The sequence below is a fragment of the Dama dama genome, chromosome 23, assembly GCF_033118175.1.
Source record: "Dama dama isolate Ldn47 chromosome 23, ASM3311817v1, whole genome shotgun sequence".
In the NCBI taxonomy this organism is placed as follows: domain Eukaryota; kingdom Metazoa; phylum Chordata; class Mammalia; order Artiodactyla; family Cervidae; genus Dama; species Dama dama.
The window spans coordinates 45060275-45075373 of NC_083703.1; positions in this window are offsets into that span (position 1 = coordinate 45060275).

Sequence of the window (15099 nt, forward strand, 5' to 3'; positions counted from 1 at the left end):
ACAAAAATTTTCACTCTGCTTAACAAAAGTGTTGAAACCTAGCTAAAAGAAAAGATCTGTTCTGTGTGCTTTTGGACAATTTGCTGAGCCACACTGGACCTCAGCTTTCTTATTGCTGAAATATTTTGGGCTTGGTCACATGTATCTAGTGTTTTGCAGAGCACTGCAATTCTGTGGTTTGTGAGTATAGGGTGGACTTCAAATTACACGTCCACCCTCCTCGGAATGCTCTGCTCAGATCTAGAAAGTTCTCTCACACCACAGTAGACGGTATTGTTGAGAAAATTGCTCTGACTTAGAATGGAAAGAGGAACGTTCTCAAATATCCCCTTGCCCCTTTAATTATAGTTAAGTTATTTAGACATTTGGTGCCATAATACATACCATTTTTTAAATTAAAAATAAAAACAAAGAACAACTCTTTGAAAACAGCCATTGTAGCCACGGCAGACCCAAAGCCTCTAAGTTCTCCCAGCTCACCAATCCCATCGCACAGGTTCCCAGCTGACCTGTGTGCCCAGAGGGCGGGGGAGGCGATGGAGTCAGGTTGTTTACTCATATATTTTAATTGCTGTGGAGAAAGAACATAGCTTTCCTATGTAACTTCCTTCTTAGTTTTTAACCTTATGCCACCATGAGCTATTTTTTTTTCTTTTTCTCTTAAGTCTTTTAAAATTGCATTTATTTATTATTTTATTTTTTTATCTTTGGCTGTGCTGGGTCTTCATTGCTGCAAAGGCTTTTCTCTAGTTGTGGTGCCACAGTTCCTCACTGTGGTGGCTTCTCTTGTTACAGAGCATGGGCTCTCAGACACACAGGCTTCAGTAGTTGCGGCTTGGGGTAAGCTAGGCTTTTTTTTTTTAACAACTTTCCTTCCCAACTTGAAATATTCCCCTCCTCAAACTGGATGATGATGAAAGCGATAGCATCTACCATTTGTTGTGTCTTAACTATGAACCGGGGAGGGAATATGTTATATATGTGTGTCTGTGTGTGACTTTATATATATTTCCCAGTGTACTTCACATGGCAGACATTATCCCCACTTCACAGGTGAGGACTACTGAGGCACCACTAGACGAAGTTGCTTTTTCTAGGTGGCTCAGTAGGATGCATCAGGCCTGGCATCCAGGCCATGTCTCTCAAATGCCAAAGACCAAGGGTTTAATCAACATCTGGCACTAGTTTCTGTCTCACCAGAGCCTTCCACTCTGATGGATTTACCTTAAAATGAAGTTAGGTTTAAGAAAGGGAGACAGAACTTTCTTATAATTCAGAAGCACTGAAGCTATAAACTGTGCTGTAATCCTAAGCAAACAAAAGTAACCATTTTGAATTGCTTTCAAGAAATGAGACAGATGGCACATATTTATTTTTAATGTTTAAGAAGCTCAAGAAAGCAATCAGGGATGTGACATCCTGCATTAATTGGCAAGCATCACCTAATGTACATAGTTAAGACACAAAGAGAAGAAAATTAGGTCCATGCATCACATAAATGAGGCAATACAGCAAAGTGTATTTAACCAGATTTATTTTATAACATGGTCTCTCTGTTTCACTCTAAGTAATTTTAATGAGAATTCCCTAAACGTCTATGAATGGAAAGAGACAAAGACGAGATGGAGTCTGGGTACCACATGTCCTCATAGGAGTCGTGCCGGACTGAGCAGTAAGCACAGAATTTTCAATAAAAGTCAGATTTCACTAGAATGCCCTTTGTCACCATTAGTTCCTGCACACTTATGTTGCTAAACCTAGTGTTGACTTCCCTTTACATAACTACTAAAAGAAAAAGAAAAAAAAGATGTCATATGATCTAGAACTCTTCCTTAAATTTGTAGCTCCCATCCAAAGCTGACATGAACAAACAATTAGTAACTTTTTACAAGGCTTAGCTGCTGACAGTGGATCATGTTCACCATGATGCAGAAATCACATCTTGGAAGCTTTGTACTTGCCTGATTTCCAAGCACACATGCTGGTGACTTGCATGTATGGACTGAGCCTAGCTCTGTTCCCCTCGATTTCTTAAGCTTCACGTTACCACATTTCATTGTGGTTGTGCAAGACTTGCTTCCAGATGATCAAGATAGGTGATGACAAGCATGGGCTTTATCAATTAACTCACCGTCAAAGCAGGCGGCCCTGCCTGGGTGTCGTTTGCTGATTGCATGGCCACGGAGATGGCAGAGTGGTGACCCCGTGGGGCAGGTGAAGTGGCAGTAAGTGAACTGTTCCCTGTCTTCCCTTTCAACAGGAATTTGACAAAATCTTCACCGACTGTCACCCCTATGTTCACTCAGTTTACCATCCTCCCCAAAATAGGTCATTTACTCAAAAGTTCAAAAGCTGTGCTGACTTCCCAAGAGACATATATGTATACATTTGTGAGTGTTTTAACTGTAAAAATTTAACTCTTTGTGGTAAACTTGCCTTTGGGCAACATTCAGATAGATAAAATATTTAGTTGAAGAAAATGGAAGAGAACCTCAATGTTTCCTACGGACTGAACCGTGACAATACGATTTGGACTGTCTGTCTGTCTGTCTCCAGCTACATCAGATGATGGAGAGGAGGTGACAGGAGCTGAGACCTCTGAGAGTCCGGCGTGGGTGAGGCTGCCCCCTGCGACCTGGATGAGCTCCAGTAAAGCCGGGATGGGAGCCTCTGCTGGGTGAAGAGTAGCCCGTGAGGACAGCCCAGGGGATCACCACCCACCTCCTGGGTTTCTCCAGCCCCTGATGCAGGGCGCACTTGGAGCGAGTCAGGAGGAGGGGACCAAGGGAGCAGGTTCAGTCCCATTTTGGCAAGAAATGTTTACGGCGTTTGAGAGGAAGGCTTACCGGCAGCTTCTGGTTCATCATTAATCAGTCATGACCCACCCACTGGGCTTCCCGTAGGTAACAAGGAACTTGCCTTCAAGCAACCAGTCTAAATGGCACCTGGAAATGAAGAGACAGGACGAGGATGGGGAAAGTCATTCAGGGAACGTCGTTCACCTTTCTTTATGGTGACTTTCCTTGGAAATCCTTAACAGTAGCCCATGCTAAGAATTGTGTGTGTGTTTTTTAAGGGAATTCGATGAATTGTATTTTGCAAAGACTGGGCAGGTATTACCCTATTGTGTTCCTGGGAGGCAGCGATGACCATTTTCACCTATAGCTCAGGAAATGAATCGCTAATCCCTGGCTTGGAGATGGTTACTGGAAACTCTTTCAGCTTTGTTTTTTCCCCATCTCTGAAATGAGAATAGTGAGACCCTTTTCAGATAGTTGAAAGATTAGAGACAAGGGATATAGGGATCAATAGTAGTCATGATCATATCCCACGGTAGATATTTATCTCTCAGTTAGGAAAATAATTTTTGTCTTCCTGTCGAATTTGTCTAGCAGTGGAATTTAACACACAGCATTAGGAAAAAGTGAGCCACATTTAATTTCCACAGCATAATTTTGCAGTGAATTCAGTGAAGGACAAGCCCATGTTTACGTTGCATTTTATGATCAATAAAGCAGTTTCTTTCTGAAATGCTTGCTGCGCTGCAATCTTACAGGAAGGAAGTTCTGCAAGTCTTCGAGAGAGATGTGCTTTCCTGCTGAAAGCTGTGAACACTCTGACCAGTGGCAGAACTGAACTGACCAACAGGCTCAGTGAGCTGAACTTACAATGCTTTTGACAAATGACACAGAACCCAGAAGTCTTGGTTGACGCCATTTTCAGAAGCAGCTCTAAATCCTGAAAGTGTATGAGTCGTTCAGCCGTGTCCGACTCTTTGTGACCCCATGGACTGTAGCCTACCAGGCTACTTTGTCCATGGGGTTCTCCAGGCAAGAATACTGAAGTGGGTAGCGATTGCCTTCTCTAGGGAATCTTCCCGACCCAGGGATTGAACTTGGGTCTTTTGAATTGCAGGTAGATTCTTTACCTTCTGAACCACCAGGAAAGCCCTGAGACAGGTCTAATTCTTCTGAGTCAGGTGGGCTCTGCCTGGCTGGCCACTGAACCACAGTCTTCTCACGGTTCTCTGGAATTAGTGCATTATTTGACTTGTTACTTTCTTCCCGATTAAATGGATTCTGTGTCTGGACTATCTCATCCATGAGCAGGCGGCGGCCTAGATGCTAGAAGCACTTGAATTTGGCATATATTCTCTCCAATTAAAATTCCTGCGCTTACCTTCAGATACACTTGTTGGTTATTTTCTTTATTTTGTCTTGTTTTGAGTTAGCCAGTGTTTATTTGCTTTTTTTTTTAATTTTCACCACCCATTTTCTTACGGGCTAACTCCCATTGCCATGCATTCAATGTCTCCTTAATGTAAATAAAATGCCTTATAATCTGCAGAGGTTTTGTTTGTTTTGGTGTCACTGTTGTCTGTGTGTAAAATCATCTCATGGCCATTACCTTGAGAAGCAAGCACTGGGATGACGGGATGCAGGCTGCCCCTCTGGATGACAAAGTCGACAGCCAGCATGTGAGTCAACCTTCATTTGCTCCGCAGGCTTCCAGTGGACAGCAGGGCAGCCACCCACATTCTCCTCTTGCAGGGAATGAACCCGAGGCCCAGTCAACCAAGCCATATGGTCAGTGGGAGGCAACCCCAGAGATAAGCCAGCCCATCTCTCTCCAATGTCATAATAGGTTTTGCTTTGCTACCTGTTGATGTCTCCAATTTTTAGATGCTATAGACATCACAGGCACCCACCTCTGCTTAAAGTGTGGGGCAGAACCACGTCTGCCTCCTCCATAGTCCTCAGGAGTCAGTGATGGAGCATCGGGGACAAAGCCCATTCATTCATTCATTCATTCACTCATTCACTCACTGGGGAGTGTTGATGAGCTGTCGAGCACCCTGCAACGAGCCCCTCTGGCTGCCAGAGCAGAAGACTGAGTCCCAAGCCTTCTCTTCAAACTGTAGCTTATACACCAACCTGGCCCCCAGCCTCCCAGGCCACACCAGCGATGGAGGGTCCCCTTCCCGGAGCTCCTGTCCGTTGCCTCCTGCTTGCCTCCTCTGATACCAGTGGGAGATGCCTGGTTTCTCATTTGTGATGCTCGGCTAGAGCTGAGCCTTTGAGAGCAAAGCTGGCTATGTGTGTATCAAGCCGTGCCGATGACAGTGCACTCTCTACACCCATGGTCCTTCGTCATCAGCTCACAGCCCTCAACTTGGGATCCATTAGACCTGCTAAGCAGTCCCTGGGGGCCCCCATCTGACCACACAGCCCAGCCGCGCGATTGGGAGTCACGCCTGATGCCCCCTTGACTTCTGCAATAGTGCTGGAGCCTCTACACCTGACAGCCTGGGAGCTCCCAGTCAGGACACAGATGTATTTGTTTCCGTCTGTGCGGCAGAGCGTGAGTGCCTGGCGCTTCCTCCCCAAGGGGTAATCGTCAGAAATGGACGAAAGTGTCCCCACCCCCCAGGCCTTGTCTACTCTCCAGAATCTGGATCCATCACCTGCCTCTGCTCTGGCTTCCTTAGTCTCCCTCTCCTCTGGGCTTCCTTAGTCTCCCTTTCCTCTCTTTCTCTCTCTCTGCCCCCCTCCCTCTCTCCCTTCCTCCCCCTGAGTAGGAGTCTCTTTGGGCCAAGACTGTGTACCCACAGTTTTACATGTCTGAGAGCCCAGCCCCTGGTGAGGGTACTCTAGTAATGCCTCTTCAACGAATGAATGAAAGGATGACCCTACCACAACTTCCTCCTGTGTCCAAAGCACGGAGACCTTAATTCCGAGGATAAGCACTAAATAAAATCCAGCCGCCCAACTTATCCACTATATGAGACCTCTATGGTACATCTATCCCTGGATGTCTATCCCTAGATAGATGTCTATCCCTCCGTGTCCAGAAAGGCTGAACATGCCTCATGTTCAGCCCATTCTTCTCCCCTGTCACCTTAGATGGAAAAGTTATTAAAGAAGAGGAAGTAGCTGAAGATTAGAGGAAAAGGATTGGGGAAATCCACGCACCTGTGGGCATGGCTTTGTGTAAATGGCACCAGCAGGATCTGTGGCCAGCAGGCATCACCTAGCAAGTGCCCCTGCCTTCAGCTCATGTGAATTGAATAGAGGCGCATTGAATGCTCCAGAAGGAGCCTCATGCCTCTGAGTGGAGCTGCCCTGGGAAATGAAAGCAAAGCTGTAGGAAAACCAGCTTTCTGTACTTGTCAGTACAATTTAAATATTCAAGTGTTTTGATGTATTACTTCCACTCTGAATACAATGCATTTTTAATTCTGGGTGTGAGTCTTTGGCACAGGAGGAGTAAATGGGTGGGCTTCTGGGATGGCTCAGCCGTAAAGAATCCCCTTGCCAACATAGGAGACGTGGGTTCAATCCCTGGGTCGGGAAGATCCCCCAGAGAAGGAAATGGCAACCCAATCCAGTATTCTTGCCTGGAGGATCCTATGGACAGAGGAGTCTGGCAGGCTACTGTCCATGGGGTTGCAAAGAGCTGGACACACTGAACAATAGGCATGGCGTCCTTGATGACCAGTTAAAATGTCTGCAAGTTCCTCTCTCGCAGCCTGCTCCTACATCCTGCCATGGGACATTGGTTTTGCTGCTTGCAGTCCATGGAGGTTGTCTTTCCTTCAAGGTCAAGTAGGTGACTAAGCTGTCATCATCATGTGACTCTTCATGTGTTGGATGTGATCGTGCACTACAAGGGCTTGCAGTCTTTTCCCTGTTGAAAGTAACATGATCCAGTGAGCGTTTGAGGTGAAAAAACTGACTTTGAATGGCTCCCATGTGCATCTGTGTAACCAAAACAAGTTCCAGAAGCTCTGAGCCTGCTCTCGCCTGAGGAATGGACCCTGCTACAGGGGCTATGGGTATTGACTAGTCACCTGAGCAAGGGGCCCTTTCTACGTGGGTTGCAGGTATTGACTAGAAGACCCACACCAACATTCCTGATTCTGTCCCTGGTCCCAGGAGACCTAGAGGAAATGAGGTCTCATCCACTTTTCTCTTAGATAAAAGGCTGTTTTTGTCTCACATCGCTTGGGTAGAAACTTTTCTCACATGCCATCATTTTTTTAGCAACTTTCCCAGTCAATTGATTTTTATGAGCCACCCCAGGGAAGCATCCTTTCAGGACATCTCAGCAACAAATAAAATGCTCCGGCGCCTGAAGGCTGGTCCCTGGCCAGGGTCCACCCCAGCTCTGTCACTTCAGTCAAGATGTTCCATGCAGGCAGAGATGCTGGTCTCCCTGGATCGCTGAGGCTGGTGCCACAGCCATCAGGAGCAAACACACAAAAAAGACACCCCAAATGGAGTTGCTGCTGTTCAGTCACTCAGTTGTGTCTGACTCTTTGAGACCCAGTGGACTGCAGCATGCCAGGCTCCCATGTCCTTCAATATCTCCCAGAATTTGCTCAAACTCAAGTCCATTGAGTTGATGATGCCATCCAACCATCTCATCATCTGCCACCCCCTTTCTCCTCCTGCCCTCAATCTTTCCCAGCATCAGGGTCTTTTCTAATGAGTTGGCGCCTCTCATCAGGTGACCAAAGTATTGGAGCTTCAGCATCCCTGGAAGACTGGGCTCAAACACTAGGATGCTGCAGGCCACCCACCTCCCTTCTTTTTACCTCCTTCTGCTTTGATTCTCTCACCTGTAACACTGGGGATGACAATAAATAGCCAAGGCGCTGACTGTCATTAGAACTAGAAATGATCCACGGAATGAGCTCAGCTTGGGACCTGGCGCCAAGGTGGGTGATTCCCATCAGAGTTCGCTCAATTCAGATTCAGCTGATTGCTGTGCTTTCTTTTTTGTCATCTGGGAAAAATAATTTTAAAATAGTCTCCTGAAATTAACAGATATAGAAAAATGTCAGTCCAAAATAGCACATACAGATACAGCTACTATTCTCAGTATGACTTGAGCAGTTAAGGCTGTTTGTTGAATATGCCTACACTTTTGCCAGCTCTGCTCCAGCAAGTTACTCTAAAAAATGAAAGACAGAAATCAGGACTGCAGCCTCCTGCTTCCTGCCTTACAAGGAGACGCTGCTGTAGTTTCCTGTCCTGGATACGCATGTCACATAGATAATATTCATCTTTCCCTAATGATCAGTCAGTTTCTACTATGGACCCACTACTGAGAGTTCTCTTCGTATAAAGAGGACATGCGTTGCTGGTAGAGAGAAGGTTTTCTGAGATGGTGGTGTTGCTAAGCACTGGTTGAACAGACTGGCAGCCGCCTGTTTATGAAATGGTCAGATCACCCTCATTTGCATAACTCAGATAGAGCATGCTTTGTCTACACTTGACGTTGTCCTCCTGAAGGCTCGAGTTTGCTGTGCTTCAAGGTTAGAGAAAACTTTGGGAGCAGGATGAGCTCAGGACTGGAGGAAAACAGAACAGTGACCAGACTCCTTCACTCCCCCACTCCCAGCAAATAACAGCAGTGACAGCCACAAACAGTATCGGCTCCATGGGTACAGACCACACTCGAGGCTTGCCACCTACAGAATGGACTGGCTGGTCACTACCTTGGTGAAATTTCCCCTTCAATTCCTCGACATCCTTTCTGAGGCCCCTCCCAATGCAGTGGTCACTGGTCAAACCCATCCATCCATCCCCTTTCCACAACTGTGATGAAGTGAGTGAGGGGCCATTGGGGACAAGTCTCTGCACAGGCCTTAGACCAGATGGTGAAAGTGCTTTAGGATCCAGCAGACCTGAGCCAAAGGGCAGCTTTGGAAGTTTCTAACCATTAGATGAGATCTCCTGGAGTCCCTTAAACTCTGAAGTGTCCCCTTCTGAAATGGGGGACATCTACCTCTCAGGTCCCCCCATCCCAGGAAGCAGAGCCCAGATGGGAGGAATTTACCTGCTGGCAAAGGCTCAACAAACCTATGACAGCTATGACAAACCTAGGCAGCATATTAAAAAGGAAAGACATCACTTTGCTGACAAAGGTCCGTATAGTCAAAGCTATGGTTTTTCCAGTAGTCATGGGTGGATTTGAGACTTGGACCATAAAGACGGCTGAGTGCTGAAGAACTTACGCTTTTGAACTGTGGTATTGGAGAAGACTGTTAAGAGTCCCTTGGACAGGAAGGTGATCAAACCAATCAATCCTGAAGGAAGTCAAACCTGAATATTCAGTGGAAGGATTGAGGCTGAAACTGAAGCTCCAATACTTTGGCCACCCGATGTGAAGAGCTGACTCATTGGAAAAGACTCTGATGCTGGGAAAGATTGAGGGCAGGAGGAGAAGGGGATAACAGAGGATGAGATGGTTGGATGGCATCACTGACTCGATGGACATGAGTTTGAGCAAACTCCGGGAGATAGTAAAGGACAGGGAAGCCTGGCGTGCTGCAGACCTTGGGCTCACAAAGAGTTGGATATGTCTTAGCAACTGAATGACAAAGGGCTAAATATGTGACAAACAGTATAATCTGCTTCAGCTTTGAGCTCAATCCTATAACGTCTTCTAGCCCAGGCTCCTCAAATGTCACACGTCTAAGTCCCACAGAATGTAGCTTCAACAGGGACCAATTTCAGAGCTGCAGCTTTCTGGTCTCTGCCTGTTATTCCTCATGTGTTGCTCCCTGAGTCTGAAATACAAATGCCATGAACTCTCATGTAGCAAGACCTTAATGTTAGGCCTGTTAGAACTGAGGCCTTCTGGCTCCCCACTCTGTCTGCTTCCTACTGAGTCACAGTCATGGCAGCTTCCTTGACCTTGGAGGTCGTGGGCTGGCCACAATTGGGGGATGGAGAATGGGTTGCAACAGCACGCATTGCAGCCTGGGCTTTTGGACTCCACTGCTGCACTTCAGATGGCATGTCTATCATGGGGCTGAGAGAGTGTGCCCACAAATCCATGGTGAATACTGTCTCACTTCACTCTCCCCCAAACTTGTGAGAGCAGGTGCCCCCGTCCCTGTCTAAGAAAGGGGCCCCTAAGGCTGCAGCAGCCAGTGTCCCTGAGCCCCAAGCATCATACAGACCTTTATTCAACTAAACTGCTGGTGACCCCTCAGTACTGCAGGGTAACTGGGGCATTATTCAGGCTCATGGGGTGCGGCCCTCTGGGAGCTGCAGTGACTCAGGTCTCCTCAACTCGCCCCCAGATGGCCTGTGAGTCAGGAGGGGGCCCTGGGGGTGGGGCTGTCGAGCAAGATTCTGCACTTCCCTCACCCATCCGTACCTGTTCTGGGAAAATCGGTCAGGCTTAGGAAAGTTGCCTGACGCATCTCACCAGGACTTAGTCTTCTGGGCCTGAGTCCAAGAGGCGCCGCGCCCTCAGCCTCAGACCAGAAGGAAGGACCTGGGTGAGATGCCTGAAGAAATTTGAGGCGTGTCCTCACAAAACTGGATAGTGGGGTTGTGACTTGTGCCCTGGGAGGAGGCCTGGGACCATAGAATGCAGGCGGATTTAGAACCAAGTTCGAGTTCTGCCATGCCTGAGCTGTGTGACTGTATGTGAGTCACTCAACCTCTCTGAGCCTTCAGCGTGACATCTGTGAAAAAGGGACAATATCTTCCTTGCAAAACTCTCTGGGAATCCTATGAAACAGGCACTTGCAAATATTAATTCCCTTTCTTCTCAAATGAAGGGAACTTACCTTTTCTAGAGGCCAAGAAAGGAATGGTCCAGGAGGCTGGAGAGTAGACGGTGAAGCAGAGCCCAGCTTAGCTCACGGCCTCGCGGTTGTGGGTTCATTTCAGCCTGTAGAGTCAGGTGGGGCAGCACATTGTAGACTCAGAGATGTGGGGATGTACTAACCTTACAGACGACTATTGCTTAGAAAAATTTATTTCCAGGATAATTACTTTTGGGGGTAATTTTGTGTTAGTTGATATAGATGGTTACTTTATCCCTATAGTTAATCCAATGAAGAAACTGTTTTTATCCTTATTTGCTAAGCAGCTTGTGTCATGCCTAAGAATTCTCAGGCTTCCATCCTTCTGTCCACCACATGCTCCTGCTTCAGCAAGAATGACACTTAGGACAAGCTTGGAGGAATCCACTTGCCCTTAGGTACCTCCCATTAAAACAATAAAATCTACAGACTGAAAAAACAAACTCTAAGGTGTTGCCTAAAGGCTCTCAGGTCCAATAAGTAATACATGCTTACTAAAATATATTGACGTGGTGTATTCACAACAGAAGAGCTTGGGTTTGCAAGACGCTTCCCATATGAAATCTATTTGCTGTGTTCTTATAGAGAGAAAAATTTTAATTCAACTGTCGCTTCCAATGAGCAGATGGGTAGGAGGGGGTCCTCGTGAGCTGCAGGTCTCTGAAGGTTTCCTGAGAACAAATGCTGGAGGACAGTGTCACTCGTCAGCAATCTGAGCTTCATTATTTGCCCACGAGAGATTTCTGAAGGCTGCTCACGATCAGTTCCCTTTTCCCCCCAAGTGCAGGAAACCATACACGTTTGGTCTTTTAACGCTTTGCAGAATGGGTCTGGATCAAAGCTAGATGCTCAAAGAATTGCAAAATTGTTTGCATATGAGTCCCATTTTCTAACTGAGGATTCAGTAAGTCAAAAGCAAGAACCCCAAGGATGAAAGGCTTACACAGTTGGGACTGGGGTCTCGAAAAGATTACCTTGGCTTATAATTGCAGCTCATTTAGTCTTCAGTTTTTAATAGATGTGTCCAACTTATTTTTTTGGCTAACACGCCTTTCCACAGTCAGTGATGGCTTTATCTCCATACTCTTTTTTTTTTTAATCCCAAATATTTGGCTTAGAAATGAAACAAAGAGTCAGGGTTTGAGGTGCTTCTCCGCTGTCTCAAGGACGCCCAGAGAGTAGATCTAGCTGAGCACGGTGAGGCTGTGATGGAAGGACGGTCCTCCGAGCAGAACCCTGGGTGGAGAACACGCCTGAGTGCAGAACGTGCAGAGCAAGGAAATGAGGTGTTTTACTATTGCTTTGCTTTCAGAGTCAAACCTAAATCAAGAGACAGAAGTCAAAATGACTCAAGAGGTTTTGGACAAAAAATAAAAGACAAGTCTCCTATAGAATTGCGTGTTTTTATACAGTCTGAGCAGAGAGAAAGTTGTGATTAAGGATCTGCAATTTTTATTTGCAGACTTTCAGTTCTGCTGTCACTTGGTCGAAACCATTGGTTCCGTCTTTCATTTCCTGTATGAGGCCTATCACTAAGAACAGCTTCTCTTCACCCCTACATCGTCCAGATGGGCATTTGGACAAGCCAGGACTCACTGGTGTCTGCTGCCTGGATGGGTTGGAGGTCCCTGGCTCACTCTGAGCTGTTCTTCCCACCATGGAGAAGTGCTCTGATGCTGGGACTCCTGGAAAGAAAGCATGGCCTCATTCTCGAAGCCAGGCACGTAACCAAAGACTTGATACCAAATGCAGAAGTCACAAATGGGAGAAAATGCCCTCTCAACTGCACGTGGAGCTATGGTTTTTGAACCAGAGTGAAAATCAGAAGATTCAGAGGAACTTGAAAGTTACCCGAGGCCTTTTGCTCAGAGATTAAAAGCTCAGCTTCTCTTCATCGTAAATGTTATGCAGATTCTCACTTCTAAACATGTACCAAAAAAAAAAAAAAAAAGAAAGAAAGAAAGAGGAGAGAAGTGTGCCTATTTTGGGGCCACTTTGTAAAAGAAGGGACTGGTCATTACCAGTGTTCAGTGTTCTCCTTGGTTCTGAAATTTAAGCTCAAATTTCTCTAAGGATAAGGCATAAGGATCCTTCCTAAGCATAAAACTATTTTAAAAGAAAAGTACTGTGAGCTCAGAGGTGGAGAGATGGGGACCTAAGAAGTGTCCCCTGACCATGCTGGTCAGCCTTACGGTTCTTGTCATGATCACCCTGTATCCTGGCCTTCAACACAGGCCAAATTTTAAGAACACTTGCAACTCTACATCATTCTGAAAATAACATGGAACATATTTGAAGAAGAAAACAAAAAGCCCCTTTGATTGTTTTAGGAGCTCAATGTTTCAATGACCTCACCTTGGAGGGGGTAGGGGGAAGTCCACCACGTGTTCGCTGGGCCCTTTTGGCTTGAGGTTTGTAGCTTGAATCCATCTCGAGGCCACACGGTGCGTCATGGGTCTGTTCCTGGGAAAGGAAAGGGGGGTTCTTGGTGCCCCAGCACCTAGAGGACCCCAGAGCAAACCAACTCTTTCTAGGATGGGTGGGAGGGCAACACACAGAGTCCTACTGCCTTGGTGGAGTTGGGACACGGGGGTGGTGCAGAGGCTCCCAAGTCACAACTGTCCCCAAGTCGACGGGCAGGACAGAGGCCAGCCTCACAGGACACCTGTCTCAGGTGACGCAGCATCGTGGACCCACCAGGTACCTCCACAGCACAAGCCAGTGTGGCCGAGGATAGAGCAGTCCCACTGACATCTCTGCTGTCGTTCTTATGCCTGAAAAATTCACTGTCCTCTGCTCTCCATCCCCTTCCACCCACTTGTCAGATATTCCACGTGATTCCATTTGCTCAAATAATAATTGGAATAAGGAAAACAGATACGTTCAGTGAAGCCAGAGCTGAGCATCCCTGAAGCCGCTCTTTTACCGTCCTTGTATTCCTGGGTTTAAAAAGCCAGCTCAACGCCATGTTCCTGAATGTGCTCAGCTGTGGGAGCAGCTCTGCTGTGATGGATAAAGTGGGGGAAGGAGGAGGGTGTGGGGAAGGGAGGAGAGGAGGGGGTGTGGTGGGGAGATGGGGACATGCCCAGCTCATCACACCCACCAGGCTGAGCCAGGCACCATCGCCCGTACGCGCCACAGACACCTTCTCCCACCTCTGGGACTCTGCCCCAAGAACTTAATTACATACTTTAAGGTGTGTGTGGCCCCTGCAGGGTATGTCTCTTAGTTAAATGGGTGTTATGTTCATGCAAGATGTTAGAGAATTCTTTGCTCCTTTTTAGCGGGTATTTCTCTCATGGGAAAAATTTTAAAAAACACTTGTTATTTCAATCTGGAACTTCAATCTCATAATTTATATTAAGAAAAGAAGGATGCGTCCCCATTCTGTGTGGAAGGGACGGGACTTGCCCTCCCTCTTCTGGAGCATCCCCAGTGTGGGAGCTGTGTGGGGCCCTGGGGAAATTAAAGATCTCCAAGTACTTGGACACAGTGAATACAGAAAAGTAGCCCACTGCCCCTGCTCCATGCCAACCCCTTCCTGCGGGAAAATTCAGACGAGACAGCAGCCAGTGCACCGCTGAGTCACTCACGGGACGTTAGTTGGCGAGGCTCCTCGGGATCAGTTGTCCCAAGTCCCTCTCCAGATGGGCAGATGGTGTTGGTTGGGTATGCAGCTCCTATCACCTTCTCTTCTGTGCCTCCTGGACTGGTTAGGTTCTTGGAACATGCTTGCATAAACCACAGCCCAGAAAGCTCCACAAGGCCATTTAAAAATGTTACACACCATGAGAAGTGGTGAGAAAGGACACTTCTGTGCAGGTGAGTTAAGTTTTCTTTGGAAGCACTCGAGAAGTGACTGAACTCATGGTGAACCCTGGTTTCGTGGCTATCCCACTGGTTAGTCCTCAGACATCCCTGGTGGCTCAGCTGGTAAAGAATTCACCTGCAATGTGGGAGACCTGGGTTCTATCCCTGGGTTGGAAAGATCCTCTGGAGAAGGGAAAGGCCACTTCAGTATCCTGGCCTGGAGAATTCCATGGACTGTATAGTCCATGGGGTCACAAAGAGTCGGACACAACTGAGCAACTTTCACTTCATCACTGGCTCTCGGGCTTCCTTCCTGAAGGCCCCAGAGCCTGTTACGTCGGACATGGGTCCTTCCACCAGTTGAAAGGCTAAGGTTCATGCCCTGTCCTGCTGCTCCAGTCGGGATTCTCCCAACAGATACCACTTCACTCCCTTTACAGTCTGTGACAAGGACTAGAAAACAAGAGCTCTTATTGAGAATCGCATTTCATTTCTTTATTAATCAACACCAAGGACCCCATGTTAATACATGATTTTTCTGAGTCACCTCAAATTTAGGTTCATTTCCATGTAACAGCTCAGGTGCAATGCTAAAAACTGAAAAATTAGAGCAAATATCTATTCATGGTTTATTATTCACAAAACACCAATGTAAGTGTTTTATATTATTTAACACTCTT